Source organism: Staurois parvus, unplaced genomic scaffold (genome assembly GCF_062004578.1).
Source record: "Staurois parvus isolate SC_StPar_1 unplaced genomic scaffold, SC_StPar_1.0 ptg000054l, whole genome shotgun sequence".
Taxonomy (NCBI): domain Eukaryota; kingdom Metazoa; phylum Chordata; class Amphibia; order Anura; family Ranidae; genus Staurois; species Staurois parvus.
Window position 1 is genome coordinate 4825512 of NW_028317850.1, and position 21416 is coordinate 4846927.

Below are 21416 nucleotides of genomic sequence, written 5' to 3' on the forward strand. Positions count from 1 at the left end.
TGTCTAGAGGAAACCAGTTCATCTTTCAACAGGACAACGACCCTAAGCACACAGCCCACATAACAAAGGAGTGGCTACAGGCCAACTCTGTGAATATCCTGGAGTGGCCCAGCCAGAGCTCAGACTTGAACCCGATTGAACATCTCTGGAGACATCTGAAAATGGCTGTGCACCGACGCTCCCCATCCAACTTGATCGAGCTCGAGAGGTATTGCAAAGAAGAATGGGAGAAACTACCCAAAAATCAGTGCACCAAGCTTGTAGCATCATACTCAAAACGACTTGAGGCTGTAATTGGTGCAAAAGGTGCTTCAACAAAAGTAATGAGCAAAGGTTGTGAATACTTATGTACATGTGGGTTTTTTTGTTTTTTAATAAATTGCAAAGATTTCAAAACAAACGATCTCATTATGGGGTATTTGTAGAATATTGAGAAAAAAAATTGATTTAATCCATTTTGGAATAAGGCTGTAACATAACAAAATGTGGCAAAACGTATGCACTGTGAATACATGTTACGTGCTTGGGTGTAACTTAAATTTTTTTACAATTATTTTTTTTTCCCATCACATATGTATGTAATGCAGTGCACATCGCATCGCATTACATTCTTTCCCACTCTCCTCCCTCCCCTGTAGCCAATGGTGGTGAGCCGATCCCGGGCCCGCAGGTGGGCAAGCGGAACCCGGGAGACCTCACGGGGTGGGGGGGGGGGGGGAAGCGGGTGAAATCGGTGGGGCAACGCTGCCGACCGAATGCTTCCTGAATGCATGCCCGCAGCAGGGCTAAAGGTAAAAAAAAAAAAAAACAACATGTCCCGGGCATCAGGCGATATGAATTCAACATCCTTGATAGTAGTTTCAGAGGATGGGAGCAGCTCTTGAGAAGTCCTGGAGGTGAGTATTGGAGCAAGCGATGAGGGAGAGTGGATAGTCTGGGTGATAGTTGTTGGCGAAGTAGCCGAGAGCAGAGTTGTGCATGGCTTGGTATGTTGTTAAACTAACAGAATCTGGTGGAAGCATTGGCAGAGGCAGTAACTGCAGAACTGCTAGTAAGGTGGATGAGTCTAGTGGAAGCTTTCGTGGTAGAATGAAGTGAGGATAGCGTGTGTCAAGGTAGGCGAGGTTGCAATAGTCAAGGCAGCAGGGAACCAGGAAGTGAATCTGTAGCTTTGTGATGTTGTTAAGTTAGAAAGGAGCACATTTTTTAAATAGAATTTGGTTATGGAATTAAAGTAGCAAGATTCAGAGCTTGTTCACATTAAATGGATAGCTGCTGCAGAGCAAAAATTGCAGTGGTTTTACTGTACAGCAGCTGTTAGTTCCAGCGGTAGGAAGTGATGTAGTGCGTGATTCATCAGTGCATCACACAGCTCACTTTATTTTGGCACAAACATAATTGCAAGTACACAAAAGTGGCACTTCATTCATATCGCTGTACAGTAGAGAGGTGTGTTGCACTACTGTACAGTGAAATGCGATCATGTCCAGCACACTGTAATAAAATGCTGTATTGTCGGCATTCATTTTATTGCTGCTACTGGCTACAGTTCAATCTGAATAGGGCACATAGGAAACAACTGTTTTCTGTGTATATTAGTGGTGACTGCACTGCACTAGTGTGAATTGACTCTTAGACAGCATTGGATATGGAGCCCAGATGAGAGGTCAGTGTCTAGGATTACACCTTGCACCCTGATCTGTAGTTATGCTACAGATTAAACTCAAGGAAAGGCTGGTGTGGACAAAGCCATCCAAACAATGAATCGTAGCAGAAACAAAACAATCTAAAACATGCTAGTGCAGCTTAAGTATAAAATGCAGAATTTTTTTTTAACTTGTTGGTCAAATAGATTGTGATCACCCAGCCACTGTATTATTTTCAGCTGGCCTAAAATCATTTCATAAAGAAATGTAAGACAGCCACTACTGAATAAAAGCCAGATGTCCGAAAAATACTTTTTAGGGAAAAAAAATATGCATTAAAAGCCTAATATGTCACACCTAAACAAACACACCTAAATGCAGCGTAAATGGTACACAACTACATGTGTTATTTTGGGCTGTTTTAATGCACTGGCACAAAGTCAGAATCCATGCAGTAAGAAGGTTATTTATTTATTTTTAAGAAGTAACTGTAATAACTTGCACTTGTGACTCAAGTGTTTGGTGTCAGGGCAGGAGCTGAGGAACGGACAGGCAGGCCTAACAATGTAACGCACTGCTTGACGACAACCACCACCCACAGACCGAAGTCCCTCAGGGCGCGGAGTCTAAGTCCCAGGCTGCCCTTCACCAAAGCCCCTGATGGTGGGGATGGACTTGACGCAGCCAGGAACCAGGTCGCGGCCCCCGAGACACCTCAGCTGCGGTAATGGCCGCCGCCAATGGCGTGTAGCTGGTGGAAGAGACAAAAGAGTAGTCAGACAAGCCGGGGTCAACAACAACAGGACAGGACAGTACAGGACAGCAGACGAGAATCACAGGTCACGAGCCGGGTTCAGCAACAGAGGGTCAGATCAAAGGAGAATACAAAGAATAGTCAAGACAAGCCGAATCAGATACCAGGAGAGTCACGAGAGTCAGAACAGAGTAACAGCAACACAAAGACACAAGACACAAGTGCAAAGAGCATGTGCGGGCCACAGGCTTATATGTCATCAGCCACACCCCTCTGGAGGATGGACCACAGAAACCTGAAGGCATAAAAGGGCTCCCATCATGCACAGCAGAATCCAAGATGGACACCAGCACATGAAGTAACATAACCACAGGGAAAAGGTAGGACCTTGACAGTACCTCCCCCTCAAGGGCCCCTCCCCCTCCGCGGCTCAACAAAAGGTTTCTGAGGAAAGCGGGTATGAAAAGCGCGGAGGAGGGCAGGAGCATGGACATCCGCGGAAGGAACCCAGGAACGCTCCTCGGGACCATAACCGCGCCAATGAACCAGGAACTGTAATTGACCGCGCACCAATCGAGAGTCCAGGATCCGGCTCACCTCATACTCCTCATGACCGTCAACCCGGACAGGACGGGGCCGAGGAAGAGAGGTAGTGAAGCGATTGCAGATCAGAGGTTTCAACAGGGAAACATGAAAGATATTGGAGATCCGCATCCCAGACGGAAGGGCAAGTGCATAGGCCACCGGATTCACTTTGCGGAGAATGCGGAAAGGACCGACAAAACGGGGAGCCAGTTTGGGTGTGGGCACCCGAAGATTGAGGTTGCGAGTAGACAACCACACCCGATCGCCGACCTGGTATGAAGGAGCGGGCAACCGTCTGCGATCAGCCTGGAACTTCTGGCGCTGAGCTGAGTCCCTCAAGGCCCTCTGGATCTGCCCCCAAGAAGAACGCAGGGCAGCAAGATGGTTCTCCACAGCCGGAATGTCCTGTGGTGAGAACCTCTCAGGTAATACCGCGGGTTGAAACCCATAGTTGGCCATGAAGGGAGACATCCCGATGGAGGAGTTGACCGCCGAGTTCCTGGCAAACTCTGCCCACGGCAGGAGATCGGCCCAATCATCCTGATGGTCTGAAATATAACACCGAAGGAATTGTTCTAAGGCCTGATTGGAACGCTCCGCAGCCCCATTGGACTGCGGGTGGTAGGCTGATGAAAAGGAGAGACTAATACCCAACTGGGAGCAGAAGGCACGCCAGAATCTGGACACAAACTGACTCCCGCGGTCTGAGACAATCACCTTAGGTAACCCATGCAGGCGAAAAATCTCCCTGGAAAAGACCGTGGCCAGTTCCTGCGCTGTGGGTAATTTCCTGAGTGGAATGCAATGGCACATCTTGGAAAACCGATCGACGATCATGAGGATGACCGTATGACCCCGAGACACCGGGAGGTCTACAATAAAGTCCATCCCTAGATGTGACCAAGGACGCTCCCCATTGGGAATGGGTTGCAGAAGACCCAAAGGGAGATGCCGTGGAGACTTATTCTGGGCACAGATCGAACATGCCGCTACATAAGAGGCAATGTCGGCACGGAGGGTTGGCCACCAGAATAAGCGAGAGACGACCCAACACAGCTGGTTCTTCCCTGGATGCCCGGCAGTTTTGGCGTTATGGTAGGTACGCAGCAGGCGGGTGCGCAATCCCTCGGGTACGAAACATCTACCCTCCGGCCTCCCGGGAGGAGCATCAGTTTGAGCCGCCAAAATCTGCTCCCCAAGGGGAGAGGTCAGACTGGTGCGAATGGCAGCCAGGATCTGATCTGGAGGTATAAGTGAGATTGGCTCAGAGTCCTCCCTGGACAACTCAGAGTATTGCCGTGATAACGCATCAGCCCTGACATTCTTGGAACCAGGCAAATATGAAACCACATAGTTGAAGCGTGACAAGAACAGAGCCCATCTGGCCTGGCGGGGTGTCAATCTCTTGGCCTCCGAAAGATAAGTCAGGTTCTTGTGATCGGTAAGAATGAGGACCGGAACCGCGGAACCCTCGAGCAGGTGCCTCCATTCCTTGAGAGCCAGAATGATGACCAACAACTCCCGATCTCCAATCTGGTAGTTGCACTCAGCCGAGGAAAGCTTCCTGGAGTAGAACCCGCAGGGAAGTAGGGGTCCATCGGGTGACCGACGCTGAGACAGGAGAGCCCCTACTCCCGTCTCGGAGGCATCAACTTCGAGGACGAAGGGCAACCCAGGATTGGGATGCGAAAGAATCGGAGCCGAAGCAAAGGCAGCTTTCAGAGCCTCGAAAGCTCTGATGGCCTCGGATGGCCACTCGTGAGGGTTACTCCCCTTCTTGGTTAGGTCAGAGAGAGGCTTTGCCAATGTGGAGAAGTTCCTGATGAACTTCCGATAGTAGTTGGCAAAACCCAGAAAGCGCTGAATGGGCCGAAGACCATTGGGACGAGGCCACTGCAGAACTGCCGCAACCTTCTGAGGGTCCATGGAAAATCCCTCCGCGGAAATTATGTAGCCCAAAAAGGCAACCTGGGATCGATGGAACTCGCACTTCTCGAGTTTACAAAAGAGTCCGTTCTCACGCAATCGTTGCAGCACCTGCTTAACATCCTGGACATGGGACTCCATGGAGGTAGAGTAAACCAAGATGTCATCCAGGTAAACCACTACGCATTGCTGCAACAAATCACGAAGGACATCGTTTATGAATTCCTGAAAGACCGCGGGCGCGTTACACAATCCGAAGGGCATCACCAGGTATTCGTAGTGCCCAGTTCTGGTGTTAAACGCGGTCTTCCACTCATCCCCCTGTCTGATCCGTACGAGGTTGTACGCCGCCCTAAGGTCGAGTTTGGTAAAGACCGTTGCTCCCTTAAGGCGGTCGAATAACTCAGAAATCAAAGGAATTGGATATGCATTTTTAATGGTAATCCGATTGAGACCCCTATAATCGATGCAGGGCCTCAATTCCCCACCTTTCTTCTTTACGAAAAAAAACCCCGCTCCTGCTGGGGAAGTAGACTTACGAATGTGCCCCCGGGAAAGCGCATCCACCACGTACTCCTCCATGGCCTTATTCTCCGCAACCGAGAGAGGGTACACCCTGCCACGTGGAGGAGTGGCCCCGGGTTGCAGGGATATGGCGCAGTCGTAAGGACGATGCGGTGGTAAGGTACCAGCGCGTACCTTATCGAACACGTCCCGGTATTCCCCATAGTCGGTGGGCAACGCAGAGTCCGAGGAGGCACACAATACCTTAACCGGCCCCCGGATGCACCCGGCCCCACACTGTGGAGACCATGAGAGAATCTCGGCTGTTTGCCAATTGAAGGTTGGATTGTGCCTCTGGAGCCAGGGATACCCCAAAACCACCGAATAGTGTGGGGAAGAAATCACCTGAAAACAGGCCAACTCCCTGTGAACAGCCCCAATGGCTACCTCTATTGGCAGGGTCTCGTGGGTAACCTGCGGCGGCTGCAGGGGCCTGCCATCTATTGCTTCGAGAACCAATGGGGCAGCACGAGCCTGCAGGGGAATGGAGTGCTGCGCAGCAAACGAGCTGTCCAAGAACAACCCACCGGCCCCAGAGTCTACCAACGCCTGGGCCGTCACCGAGCCCCCTGTCCAAGAAAGGACCACGGTGATCAGTGGCTTATCCTTGCGGAACGCCGGGGACGAGGAAACTCCACCCAAGATCTGTCCCCGACATGATCTCAGGTGCGAGCGTTTCCCGGACGGACCGGACAAGACTGCCGAAAGTGCCCACCGAGGCCACAGTACAGGCAGCGACCCTCCCGACGCCGAGCGGCCCGCTCCCCCTCGGAAAGGCGAGCAAACCCCAGCTGCATGGGGTCCCCACCAGACAAGCTATCCCCAGGAGGCGTGGGAGGAGAGGGAGGAACGGGTGGGACAGAAAACGCAGGTGCCAGTCGATTGGAAGGCCTCCGCAGGCGTTCCTTGAGTGAAGGCCTCTCCCTGAGCCTGGTGTCAATCAGGATCAGGAAAGAGATGAGCTCCTCCAACACCACAGGCAGTTCCTTAGCTGCAATCTCGTCCTTCAATGAGTCAGAAAGACCATGGGAAAACGCAGCCACCAGAGCCTCATTGTTCCAACCGACCTCTGCCGCCAGGGTACGAAACTCTATAGCGTACTCGGCCACGGTCCGTGAACCCTGATGCATGGTCATGAGCAGCTTGGCCGCCGAGGCGGAACGAGCCGGTACGTCGAATACCCTACGGAAGGCATCGACAAAACCAGAAAAATCTTGAATCACCGGGTCGTTCCTCTCCCATAAGGGATTTGCCCAGGCCAAGGCCTTGTCTGAGAGTAGTGAGATGAGGAACCCCACCTTTGACCTCTCAGACGGAAAGGCGTGGGGTATTAATTCAAAATAAATACCCACCTGGTTGAGGAACCCACGACACTGACTCGGCTCACCCCCAAAGCGCTGTGGAAGAGGGGCTGAACCGGTCATACCTCTGGACACCGCGGGTGCCGCATCAGCCGCAGCGGTAGGCACAGCAAGCGGAACAGCAGCGGAAGCGACCACCGGAGCGACAACCGGCCTAATAACACCAGGAGTAAGGTGCGCGGTGCGTGCAAGCAGAGTTTGCAACGCCTGAGCGAACTGATCCAACAGGTGATCCTGTTGATCGAGTCTGGCGACTAACATTGGGAGCGAAGGCGTGCCTGCACAGTCAGGGTTCATGGCACTTGTGTAATGTCAGGGCAGGAGCTGAGGAACGGACAGGCAGGCCTAACAATGTAACGCACTGCTTGACGACAACCACCACCCACAGACCGAAGTCCCTCAGGGCGCGGAGTCTAAGTCCCAGGCTGCCCTTCACCAGGGCCCCTGATGGTGGGGATGGACTTGACGCAGCCAGGAACCAGGTCGCGGCCCCCGAGACACCTCAGCTGCGGTAATGGCCACCGCCAATGGCGTGTAGCTGGTGGAAGAGACAAAAGAGTAGTCAGACAAGCCGGGGTCAACAACAACAGGACAGGACAGTACAGGACAGCAGACGAGAATCACAGGTCACGAGCCGGGTTCAGCAACAGAGGGTCAGATCAAAGGAGAATACAAAGAATAGTCAAGACAAGCCGAATCAGATACCAGGAGAGTCACGAGAGTCAGAACAGAGTAACAGCAACACAAAGACACAAGACACAAGTGCAAAGAGCATGTGCGGGCCACAGGCTTATATGTCATCAGCCACACCCCTCTGGAGGATGGACCACAGAAACCTGAAGGCATAAAAGGGCTCCCATCATGCACAGCAGAATCCAAGATGGACACCAGCACATGAAGTAACATAACCACAGGGAAAAGGTAGGACCTTGACATTTGGTTATCTTTAGCCTCAATCTGTCCCTCCTAATCCTGTATTTCTAAATTAATAAACAAGAGATGAAGTGACCAGAACAAAATTATGCCGCACACTTTAAAGTGGATATATGCTTAAATGTACACCCACTACCTCCTTAAAATGGTTGTAAACCTCAAACATGAATTATAAACAAATCATATCCTTCTAAAGTGTGTACTTGTCTCAATTAGATGCACTAAGTGTCATTTCTGTCTGCTGCTTTGTTCCTCTGCTATCAGCATGAACCACTTCTGAGAAGTTTTTTGACACTATGAGAAAAAGGTGACAGGGGAGGGACCTCTAGCTGATTGACAGCCTCAGCTCTGTTCTTCTGAGTTGTGTAGGGGGGGGGGGGTCCCTTCCCTCAAATCAGCTATCAGAGTTCTCCTCCCTGCAGAGAGCTGTGCAGTGTGAGACTTCAGCTCTCCGTCCCCTTTTTTTCTGACAGCTCAGAGAAGGTGCATGAATTCTACACTTTGAACAGATGTTGAGAAGAGAAGGGTGCAGATCAGGGTGGATAAAAATCAATGATTTTAAAAAAAAAAATAAAAAAAAAAAATATTTTTTTTAATTTAAATAGGATTTTTTTTTTTATTTAAATAGGATTTTTTTAAATAAAATGCTTTTTGAGGAAAATATATTAGCATCCAAAGGTTATTCCATCATGAAATAAAGATTAGTTTTTTAATTATGTAGAATAAGGCTGTATATGTTTAATTGTTTTGGTAAATAAATTCCATTAATCCATTCACAATGTCATGCTCTTCCAGAGGTTTTTGTAAGATTATTGGGCAGTTTCTCTGCCTACAAGATATTATCACAGATGCTCGGTTTACTTTTGCAGTTCTCAAAACTGAATTTGACTCAGCGGAGATCACATGCCTCTTCTTCACAGCAAAAATGTTATAACATGAACAGAGTTAAGAAAAAGACCTTCATCCTAACTTCTACAAACCTATGAATACAGAATTAACCCCTTCAGTGCTAAGTTTCAAGAAGTTCAGTGAATAGAATAGAAACAATATTTTTCTGATTGTTTGGAGTGGAATAGATCTGCACAAGAAGAAAGTGAAACTAAGTGTGAGGAGGAAGGCGCTGACAGTCTAAGTTTCTTAAAATATATATATTTTGTTTAACCAAATTAGTTAACAAACATGAATGTTTAAGCAAATAACATATGCTGGAATGGTATTGTTTCAGTTGAATAAATCTATTTACATTGTTATTATTAAGGGAATGATTATTTTTCTCAACAGAAAAGTTGTCCAAATATGAATGATTAACCTATTAAACTGGGGATAAAAAAACTAATATGGAAAGTTGTTATTCTAAAAATCTTCATCTAATTGCATATTAAAGTTATACCAGCAAGAATTAGTCTTTATGTAGAAAATTATGATTTAAATCAAGCCTTACTGACTAGTGATTTAAATCGTGACTTAAATCAGTTTGATTTAAATCAAATCCACCCTGGTGCAGATAGACAAGTACAACTTATGTAGGATGATTTGTTTCATCTCTGTGTATCACCTGTGGATTGCCCCATCACTGGGTATAGGTAAGGGTTTACAATCACTTTAAATTAGATCTCCAGCTTAGTGAAGTTTAAATAGATTTTTTTGGACCAAGCTGGCTCAAACTAACCCCTTCAGTAATAGATGTAGCAGATGTGTAGCCTCAGCTCATGCTGATAGCAGAGGAATGAGGCAGCAGAGAGAAATGACACTTAGTGCCCTGGAATGAAACAAGTACACATTATAGAGGGATTTGCTTTGTTCATATTTCATGCCTGAGGTTTACAACCACTTTAAAGTTCACTAAACGCAGGAAATCTACTTTAACGTGCTTCACTAGAATCATTGTTTTTTCTAAAATGAAGTGGTTTATACTCGCTCTGTGCAACGATACTACACAGAGAAACCCCTTACTGCCTCTTTAGTGGTCCCGTCGGTACTGTCCTTTCCTCCTCTTCTCTAAGTGTACCCATAGCAGGCCATATTCTATGAGGGCACCCTTGTGGGTGCACTTACAAATTGGGCTGTGTGCATCCATAGACACACACAGCGCAGCTCGACCATATATATTATAAATCACACTGGGCCCATAGATATCCTGTATTTATCCTTTAACTACAAAACTATTTTTGGTTCCATATTTTTCAGTGGAAAAAAAAACACTTAGCCAATAATGTCCCATGTACTATAGCTGAAGCAGTGGTAAATACTAGCACAAAAATATCTTTGCCTTTGAACTTTTCCTCACTCTTAAGTCTTCATGCACACTGGACGTTTTTACAGCGGCTGTTTTTGGCTTTTGACATTTCTTTTCTACAGCCAGTAAACTCCCCAGCATGTTAGCCTATGTGTCCGTGCACACATACACTATAGTCAACGTTTTTTGGCTGGGGAAAAAAAAACAGGACTAGTGGGTTTCTAGAGGAGTTTTTTAGCTGTAAAAACACTCTAATGCTAAAAAAAAAATACAGAAAAACACAGTAAATCATGACAAACCAGCATTTTTGGACTTTTTTTGACTAAAAAAGAAAATTTTTTTTGGCCAAAAAACCTAAAAAAAAAAAATGCAAAAGCTGCAAAACGCTAATACAAAAAAGCTAAAAAATGCTGAAAAACTCACGTTTTTAATGTGACTTTACACAGCTAACGTTATTAAAATGCCCAGTGTGCATGGAGCCTTGTATAGTACTCCATGCACATGCAGACAACCTTGTATAGGAATCCCATGTTTTCCTAGCTTTGAGTTTTTAGTTTGGCTACAGTAAAAATAGCCCGTGTAATGCTGACTTCAGCTGAGCAGACCTTTTTTTTGGCCAACATTAACCAAGAAATGTAAAACATTTGGATTAATTCTTAATATCCACTCAGTAAGGGGGCAACTGTGCATATACCCGAAGTGACGCTAATCAAAGAAGCCTTGGCTGTGCAGAGATGTGTTCTTCCAAGTCTAGACTGCTAATCCAACCATGGGTAAAGACAACTGATGTTATTCCTGTATTTTTTTCCAATCAAGGCTGGGAATCACATCCAAGTGTCAGGCAAGATAAATCTGGACCAGACAAATAAACAAGGCTTAACATTTGCAACAACATGCCCAGATGAGAAACTTTCAAAATCACAGCCAAATGATAAAAAGTCAGCACCACTGTGCTCATTAAAGCAATTATAGTTATCAAAAAAATTATATATTTATTACACAAATGTAAAATATATAGTGTGTGTGTACATGTGTATACACACACACACAATATTGCCAAAAGTATTAGGACACCTCTCCAAATCATGTGATTCAGGTGTTCCAATCACCTCCATGGCCACAGGTGTATAAAATCAAGCAACTAGGCATGCAGACTGCTTCTACAAACATTTGTGAAAGAATGTGTCGCTCTCTGGAGCTCAGTGAGTTCAAGCGTGGTACCGTGATAGGTCGCCACCTGTGCAATAAGTCCATCCATGAAATTTCCTTGCTACTAAATACGTTCCATGATCAACCGTTAGTGGCATTATAACAAAGTGGAAGCAACTGGGAACAACAGCAACTCAGCCATGAAGTGGTAGGTCACGTAAAATGACAGAGCGGGGTCAGCCCATGCTGAAGTGCACAGAAGTTGCCAACTGTCTGCAGAGTCAATAGCTAAAGACCTCCAAACGTCATGTGGCCTTCAGATTAGCACAACAACAGTGCGCACAGAGCTTCATGGATTGGGTTCCCATGGCCGAGCAGCTGCATCCAAGCCTTACATCACCAAGTGCAATGCAAAGTGTTGGATGCAGTGGTGTAAAGCATGCCGCCACTGGACTCGAGCAGCGGAGACGTGTTCTCTGGAGTGACGATTCACACTTCTCAGTCTAGCAATCCAATAGACGTGTTTGGGTTTGGTGGTTGCCATGAGAACAGTACTTGCCTGACTGCATTGTGCCAAGTGTAAGGTTTGGTGGAGGGGGGATTATGGTGTGGGGTTGTTTTTTAGGGGTTGGGCTTGGCCCCTTAGTTCCAGTGAAAGGAACTCTTAAGGCATCAGCATACCAAGACATTTTGGACAGTTTCATGCTCCCAACTTTGTGGGAATAGTTTGGGGATGGCTCCTTCCTGTTCCAATATGACTGCGCAACGTAAAGTACATAAAGACATGGATGAGCTAGTTTGGGGGGGAGGAACTTGACTGGCCTGCACAGAGTCCTGACCTCAACCCAATAGAACACCTTTGAGGTGAATTAGAGTGGAGACTGAGAGCCAGGCCTTCTCGTCCAACATCAGTGTCTGACCTCACAAATGCACTTCTGGAAGAATGGTCAAACATCCCCATAGACACACTCCTAAACCTTGTGGACAGCCTTCCCAGAAGAGTTGAAGCTGTTATAGCCGCAAATGGTAAGCCAACTCAATATGGAACCCTATGGACTAAAACTGGGTTGCCATTAAAGTTCATGTGCATGTAAAGGCAGGCGTCCCAATACTTTTGGTGTGTGTGTGTGTGTGTGTGCGTGTCACAGTTTCTTAGTCCTGTTGTAATATGTGCAAATACATTTTGGGTCCTCTATATGTATATAAAGTGTAAATATGTAAATATAGTTCCCGAGGAAAACATGGGAGTCAGAATAATTAGTTATTCTATAAATCATGGCTTCGTTCGATGGAGATGAAGGAATAAAGTTAAATCAGAGCTCTACCTAAAAGGGAAAGTTCCGTTTTAAGGACTGGTCCCCCACTACCAGTGAAGGATCGTGCCTGTGGGGAGTGGGTACCTGAAATTGAAAGGTACCCGCTACCACTTCCGCTGCAATCGCCTACGCGATGTGAATTGGAAGTTGTTCTCTCCCCCCCTCCTCGTAGTCTTCTGGAACACTTGACAGGTCCCAGGAAACTACTGTACCATTCAGAAAGCGCAGCACTACTCACACGTGCGCAGTGGACAGCCAGGTGCTCGCACTGAAGATACTGGCACCAGGGAACACTGGACAGCCAGTGAAACAGGCTTCGGGGAAGACACTGCTGGACCGTGGGGCAGGTGAGAGGGACTGTCTTTTAAATGTCAGCAGCTACGGTTTTTGTCTTTTGACTTATTTTTTTTTACAGTTTGACTGGAACTCGGGTTTAAAGAAAATATGAAAACAAAAACATTTTGGCTTACCAGTCTTTTTTTTTTTTTTTAATTTTTCCTTTATTTTCACCTGGTGATCCTGCCAGTAATATAATTCCTGTCCTAGGGTGACAATGCATGCTCACTGCACTGTATGTATGGAGTAGCAGTATTGTCACCCTAGGGTGTTCTCCAGATCTGGACTACAAACACCTTTCAACCTTTCTCATCTCCATTACATAGGGAGTCCTATAGTTCACACAAGAAAGCTGGGAAGACTAAAATAAATGTCAATTTAGTGCACAGGAAGCGATGGGGGGGGGGGGGGGGGGCACTACATTTCTGGCAAGGTAAACAAGCATTTTTCTGTACTTGCAAAAAAGTTACTTAATACAGCCACCATATCTAAGGATTGGTAAAATGCAATGTATGACATCTTTGTACTTTGGATTGGATACACAGCAGAATCAGCTGTGAATCTCATCATCCCAGCATCTTTAAAAACATGTTTATTTTTCTTTGACTAGTGCTGGAGAACAAATTCTTTATATGCACAGTTCCACTAGCGACAAAGGAGAGAAAACTGACATTTTTAGGGAAACCAGGCATGTAGAGTTTAATCTGTTTTGTATGTAGAGAAAACATGGAAGCCCTACAGATGTGCTGGATTTTAGTTTCTACATTTTTATTTGAATGGGTTGTGAATGGCGCAAAAAAAAAAAAAAAAAAACCAAAAACACACTATTCCTTCCAGAAAAGTAAAGTGCACCACAGCTTACCATGCAATGTACTGCAAAGCAGGTATGTTGGGAGTGTCATGCATAATGAATGGCACTACAGCCTGAGTGCATATGTGTGAAGCCAGTCTAAAAGGATGAGGAATCTCTGTCAATGCTGACCTCTTCTTAGAGAGATAGTTGCCCGATTGTTATGACTGACCTGCTTCAATGCATTCTGAGAAACTAACCTGGATGTACAGTTAGGTCCATATATATTTGGACACAATTTTAGTTTTTTCAGGTTTAATTTATAAAACATATTCAAGCTATAGTTATATAATGGATATGGGCTGAAAGCGCACACTCTCAGGTTTAATTTGAGGGTATGTACATCCAAACTGAAGGAAGGGTTTAGGAATTACAGCTCTTAAGAGTAGCCACCCCCCTTTTTTAAGGGACCAAAAGTAATTGGACAATTGAATCAAAAGCTGTTTAATGGCCAGGTGTGGGCTGCTCCTTCGTTATTTCTTCATCAATTAAGCAGGTAAAAGGTCTGGAGTTGATTCTAAGCATGGTATCTGCATTTGGAATCTATTGCTGTGAACCTACAACATGAGTTCAAAGGAGTTGTCCATGCAAGTGAAACAGGCCACTGTAAGACTTCAAAAACTAAACAAATCCATCAGAGAGATAGCAGCAGCATTAGGAGTGGCCAAATCAACAGTTTGGTACATTCTGAAGAAAGAAGAACACACTGGTGAGCTCAGCAACATAAAAAGGCATGGACGTCCACAGAAGACAACAGTGGTGGATAATCGCGGGATCCTCTCTATGATAAAGAAAAACCCATTCACAACATCCAGACAAGTGAAGGACACCCTCCAGGAGGTGGGAGTATCATTGTCAAAGTCTACAATCAAGAAAATACTTCACGAGAGCAAATACAGGGGGTTCACCTCAAGGTGCAAACCTTTCATAAGCCTGAACAATAGAAAAGCCAGATTAGACTTTGCCAAAAAAAATCTAAAAAAGCCAGACCAGTTCTGGAAAAGCATTCTTTGGATGGATGAAACCGAGATTAATCTGTACCAGAATGATGGGAAGGAAAAAGTGTGGAGAAGGCTTGGAACAGCTCATGATCCAAAGCACACAACGTCATCTGTAAAACATGGTGGAGGCAGTGTGATGGCATGGGCATGCATGACTTCCAATGGCACTGGGTCATTGGTGTTTATTGAAGACAGAAGCAGCCGGATGAATTCTGCAGTGTTTAGAGATATACGGTCAGCCCAGATTCAGCCAAATGCAGCAAAGCTGTGATTGGACGGCACTTCACAGTACAGATGGACAGTGATCCAAAACACACTGCATAAGCAACCTAGGAGCTTTTGAAGGAAAAGAAGTGGAATATTCCAAAAATGGCCAAGTCAATCACTTGATTTCAACCCAATTAAGCATGCATTTCACTTGCTGAAGGAAAAACTAAAGGCAGAAAGACCCACAAAGAACAACTGAAGACAGCTGCAGTTAGAACCTGGCAAAGCATCAGAAAGGAGGAAACCCATTCTTTGGCAATGTCCATGGGTTCCAGACTTCTGGCAGTCAATGCCAATAAAGGATTCTCAACAAAATATTAAAAATGAACATTTTATTTATGATTATATTCATTTGTACAATTACATTTGAGCCCCTGAAAATGAAGGGACTGTGTATAAAAATGGTTGAAGTTCCTAAAATTTGTACTTGATATTTATGTTCAACCCCTTGAATTAAAGCTGAAAGTCTGCACTTCAAATTCATTTGGATTGTTTCATTTTAGTTCGTTCTGTTGGCATACGGAGCCAAAAGTATGAAAATTGTCTGAAGGAGTTATGTCATATGTTAGGACTTGTTCACGTGTGTGTACTTGATGCGTTTTTTTTAATGTTTTTTTGGTCCAGTTTGAAGTGAATTGAAGTCTACTGAACCAAAGGCGCAACGTTTTGCGGTTAAAACAGTCCCTGACCCTTTCCAAAAATGCAGCAGTTCAAAAAAGCATAGATGCGGTAGTGCATTTCTGCAAAAAAGCACTAAAAAAACATATTGGTCTGAACTAGGCCTCACTCTATAAGAAGTTTAAAACAAGTAAATATACTTTCCTATTGACTAATGCTAGCAGCATAAGAATTAAAAATAGTCAATGGTGATTGAGAGAGTTTAGTTCCGCTTTAAGTGTATACCCACCCGTGAGAGGGCTGTGTTTTGCCTTCATGGGATGCACAGATTTTCCGCAGACACTACCATTCATTTAAATTGTGTCTCAGTTGCTGCACAGACACAACCATTGCTCCCATTTTTGACATGAGTGTGGGTGCAGGTCCCTGACACAGATAGTGCGAGTATGGGGATATGCACCCACACCATCATCAAATTGGGAGCAGCTGCTGTGTCCATGCAGCCACTGGGTCCAATAGATATAAGTGGGACTGCCTGCACACGGATGCACAGAACAGCTGTGCATCCAGTGCAGCTACAACAAAGCCCTCACATGGGCGTACGCTTTAGAACACCTATGTGAATGAGGCCCTAATGTGTTTATTGTTAAAAACAGACTATTCAAATGAATGAGCTACAAACACATCAGAAAAACAAGCCATGCAGCATTTGTTTCCGATACTACACCAAAGAACATGGAAGGCAGTTATCATGTGCTGTAATGCATCTGTGTGAAACTTCAACAAAATGGTGGCTGTATGCATACAGACACCGACTCCCTGGTGCATTAAAAAAAATGGCTCCAGCTCCTGTTCACTACCTATAGAAAACTCCTCAGATGCGTTTCACCCTTTTCTGGGCTTAAAGGATAAGTTCATCTTTCATAACAAGTTACACCCATATTCAGGATGTAACGGTATGAAATGACCAGCCCCCGATCCCCCATTTTGACCCCCCCCCCCCCCCCACTAGCTGTCTAAATTGTTTTTTTTATAAAAAAGTTGCTGTGCGGGGTTCTGCCCACCTGGCCGCATCACTCATTCATGGTGTTCTGTGAATGAAAAGCTACAAGTCCCGACATCCTTAGCAGCTGTCGGCTTGTAGTGCCTAATTAACTACCATGTGGCTGTGAGAGCTGTGGTAGTTCAATGATTCTTCCTGTCATTAAGTATAGGCTTGCCCGTACGAGGTATGAGCAAACAAATATACTGACAGGTCTGCAGGAGACCTGCATGCCATCAGCAATCTGCCGATTGCTGGTGCAATGTTTTACAGTCTCCTACAACCAGCAAGAAAAAAAATGTACATTTATTATTTTTTGTTAAAAGGTGAGCGTATCCTTTAATCATAGAGGTATGCTTTAAAAGTGCACTGCTTTAGTGGGCTGGTGTGATGTGTTACATTCATGTTACCACAATGTATAGGTGTAAATGAGCTTTTAATAGACAGCCAGCATGAATGCCAGGCAATTAGCATTTTAGAAATCAGCAGTGACAGCCTGCATGTTGTTTTCATGACAGGTTCACTTGGAAGAGGAAATATATCCACTGAACAAGGGCATTCTGTACACCACTTGCATGAAGGATTGTCCCAGTAACTTCACATTCCTGCTTGTGCGGTTTGTTAACTAGCTTTTTTTATAAACTCTATACAGAGTTGAAAATAAAATTTAAAACATACCCTGCAACAGGTGTTTCATTTACGCTTAGATTCTTGCAATGCGGCTTATTTTCTTATTAAACACTGATATTTTATTAGGTGAGAATTAATCCCTCCTGCTCACAAAGACAGTTTGAAAAAAAAAGATATCGCAAAACAAAGGGAGGTTTATTGATTTTATAAAATCCTTCGAACGTATATAGTTCACTTGGACAGGATTGTTGTTTTCCCACCAGAGCTGTATATACACTTCAAACATGAGCGCTCTTTTAGTGGACCAATTATTAAAAATCATGCGTCATAAATGAGGCACATGTCGGCAGTACCAAATTGCTACGTTTCTTTTAGTACAGAAGTACTTCTTGTTTGTCATGAATAAAAACTGTGCTTCGAGTTCTCAGGTATAATAGCCTAGGCAAACATGATGGTGTCTTGAAACCAGGTGCATTGTGGGTGATTGAGATCATTAAAGAGCAAATAAACTCTGAAAGCTGTGCCAAAAAAAGGCAAGCAGAGGGCAAAGGACCAGTCACCAAGTTCATCGGGAGAGTATGACTATGCACACCCTTTCTGCCCAGCTGCTCCATTCATAGAAGCTGTACTATAGCTTCTATGAATGGAAAAAAAAAAAATCTTTGTATGGCGGGGAGAAGGCAGGAAGATTTTCATTAACAGAAGGGGAATCAGCTCAAGGAACACATCCTACTTTCCGTAAATTATGTCTCTTGTACTGATTTTTCAATTTGTGATTTTGGCTGCACTATGACTTTAAAGCTGTCTGAAAGGCCTCAAGCATGCTGGAAATTTTTTACGCTGCTTTTAGGGGCGTCTGGCTGTTTTTCTGCCTCTAAACACCTCTGCGTGTTAGGCTGTGTCTTCATGCACATATAGGTGTTTACAACAGTGTTTCTCAACCTTTTTTCAGTCAAAGCTCCCTTTAAAATTATAGGCAGTCCTGAGGCAGCCTTTAAAATTATGGACAGTTTTGAGGCACCCCATTCTAAAATGGGGTGCCTCAAGACTGTCCATTTTAAAAGAACACCCCATTCTAAAATGTGAAAAACTATTCGAATAGTTTTATATAACGCAGCAACATCCACACATGTAGGACACCCAACATTAGAGGTGATTTATTCTTCCAAAGCAAATACACTTTTGCACACTGGTACTGACTAGTATTCCAGTGTTTCTCTTCTCCCTCAGTTTTTCCTCCATCACTGAGCTAATGTGACCCTAACACTGATGGAGAGGGGCAGGGGAGGGCCAAACTAGGATGCTGTCCAAGCAATTGACATCCTCCTTATCAACAGATGATGTCACTGGTTGTCAGGACGCCAGCGGCTAGAAGGTCGTAATGGCGCACAATGAAAAAGTCTGGCTTTGTGTAACTAAAAGGCAGGCTTGTTCGACCTGCTGGCTTGTAAACGAGTTTTGGGCAATTTTTAGACATTTTGCTAAGGCACCCCTGAAGAAACCTCAAGGCACCCTGGTTGAGAGTGGCTGGTTTAGAGGAGTTTAAAGGCAGTGACATTTAGAGACAGCAGCAGCATTATTTTAGCAGCAAAAAACGAATGATGTGTGTAAACATGTGTTAGTGGATCTGAATGCAAATCAAGGCTAGGAGCATTTAGTGTTTGAGCGTTAATTTCAATGGCCAGAATAGTTTATAATTCTGGCCAGGGAAATTACATTACACCCAAGCGCTTGACGTGCCTAAACACGTTATACCCGTTTACAAGTGTCAAGCCATTTTTATGCCAAAACACCGCTGCCAGGAGGAAAGGCTTCTAGGAGAGATAGCAAAAACATCCTGTGTGCATGAGGCCTAAGAAAGGCATTCTGACCACCACTTTAATGTATAACTATGTAATATAAACGTTTTGCCTATAGTTCTACTATAAGGGTCATTTTCCATTTACCTCCAATGAGTTGGTTAAATAACAATTACCCAAGGCATAAAAACTATTTTTGGGATCGTCTGTGGGGAAAAAAAGGTTGGTCCATAGGTGTTCTCTAAAGCTGAAAATACAATAGATTATACATATGATTTTTTTTTTATCATTTTGAAATTCTGTACAAATCTAGCAATTTTATTTAATGGTTTTTACCATTTCACTACCTTTTCAACCATTTTAAAAATATCTTGATCACTTTGTTTTATATAAAATGTTCACATTGAAAATGGATGGATTAATGCAGAATTAATCAAAACTATCATTTCAATCAAACTTTAATGGGCATTTGCATAGGATTTTCAGGGTTCTCCTGTGACAAACATTTATTTATTTCAGGTACTTATATAGCGCCGTCAATTTACGCAGCGCTTTACACATATATATATTGAACATTCACATCAGTCCCTAACCCTCAAAGGGTGTACAATCTAAGGTCCCTAACTCACATTCATACATACACATATTAGGGCCAATTTAGACAGGATCCAATTAACCTACCAGCATGTCTTTGGAGTGTGAGAGGAAACCGGAGCACCGGGAAGAAACCCATGCAAGCACAGGGAGAATATGCAAACTACAGGAGGCGCCATGGTCGGGAATCGAACCCATGACCCATTTACTGCAAGGCAGACGTGCTAACCACTAAGCCACTGTGCCGCCCAGGAAAGAGGAATACGGAGACATTAGGTTCAACTATTCACTAGTTACTGGGTTTGGCAGAGGAACACAGTCAGGAATTTGGTGGATTTTAGTAGATAGAATTTTTTTTTTTGCCATATTATATACATACAGTCATGGCCGAAATTGTTGGCACCCTTGATATTTCTCCAGGAAATCATGTATTTCTCACGAAACGTATTGCATTAACACATGTTTTGCTATACACATGTTTATTCCCTTTGTGTGTATTGGGACAAAACAAAAAAAGGGAGGAAAGAAAGCAAATTCGACATAATGTCACACAAACCTCCAAAAATGGGCTGGACAAAAGTATTGGCACCCTTTCACAACTGCGGATAAATAAGAATGTTACAAGCATGTGATGCTCCTGTAAACTCACCTGGGGCAAGTAACAGGTGTGGGCAATATAGAAATCACACCTGAAAGCAGATAAAAAGGAGAGACGTTCACTTAACCTTTGCATTGTGTGTCTGTCTGTGCCACACTAAGCATGGACAACAGAAAGAGGAGACGAGAACTGTCTGAGGACCTGAGAACCAAAATTGTGGCAAAATATCAACAATCTCAAGGTTACAAGTCCATCTCCAGAGAACTAGATTTGCCTTTGTCCACAGTGCGCAACATTATCAAGAAGTTTGCAACCCATGGCACTGTAGCTAATCTCCCTGGTCGTGGACGGATGAGGAAAATTGATGAAAGATTGCAACGCAGAATAGTCCGGATGGTGGATAAGCAGCCCCAAACATGTTCCAAAGACATTCAAGCTGTCCTGCAGGCTCAGGGAGCATCAGTGTCAGCGCGAACTATCCGTCGACATTTAAATGAAATGAAACGCTATGGCAGGAGACCCAGGAGGACCCCACTGCTGACACAGAGACATAAAAAAGCAAGACTACAGTTTGCCAAAATGTACTTGAGTAAGCCAAAAGCCTTCTGGGAAAACGTCTTGTGGACAGATGAGACCAAGATAGAGCTTTTCGGTAAAGCACATCATTCTACTGTTTACCGAAAACGGAATGAGGCCTACAAAGAACAAAACACAGTACCTACGGTAAAATATGGTGGAGGTTCAATGATGTTTTGGGGTTGTTTTGCTGCCTCTGGCACTGGGTGCCTTGACTGTGTGCAAGGCATCATGAAATCTGAGGATTACCAAAGGATTTTGGGTCGCACTGTAGGGCCCAGTGTCAGAAAGCTGGGTTTGCGTCCAAGATCCTGGGTCTTCCAGCAGGACAATGACCCCAAACATACGTCAAAAAGCACTCAGAAATGGATGGCAAAGAAGCGCTGGAGAGTTCTGAAGTGGCCAGCAATGAGCCCAGATCTAAATCCCATTGAACACCTGTGGAGAGATCTTAAAATTGCTGTTGGGAAAAGGTGTCCTTCCAATAAGAGAGACCTGGAGCTGTTTGCAAAGGAAGAGTGGTCCAAAATTCCGGGTGAGAGGTGTCAGAAGCTTATTGATGGTTATAGGAAGCGACTGATTTCAGTTATGTTTTCCAAAGGGTGTGCAACCAAATATTAAGTTAAGGGTGCCAA

General features: G+C 44.6%; 1 protein-coding gene across 1 annotated transcript in view; it reads right to left on the bottom strand.

Moving 5' to 3' along the window:
* The window catches only part of RFX7 (regulatory factor X7), a 157534-nt gene that overhangs the window by 102874 nt on the left and 33244 nt on the right, over positions 1-21416 (bottom strand). The gene's annotated exons all lie outside the window — the stretch shown is intronic.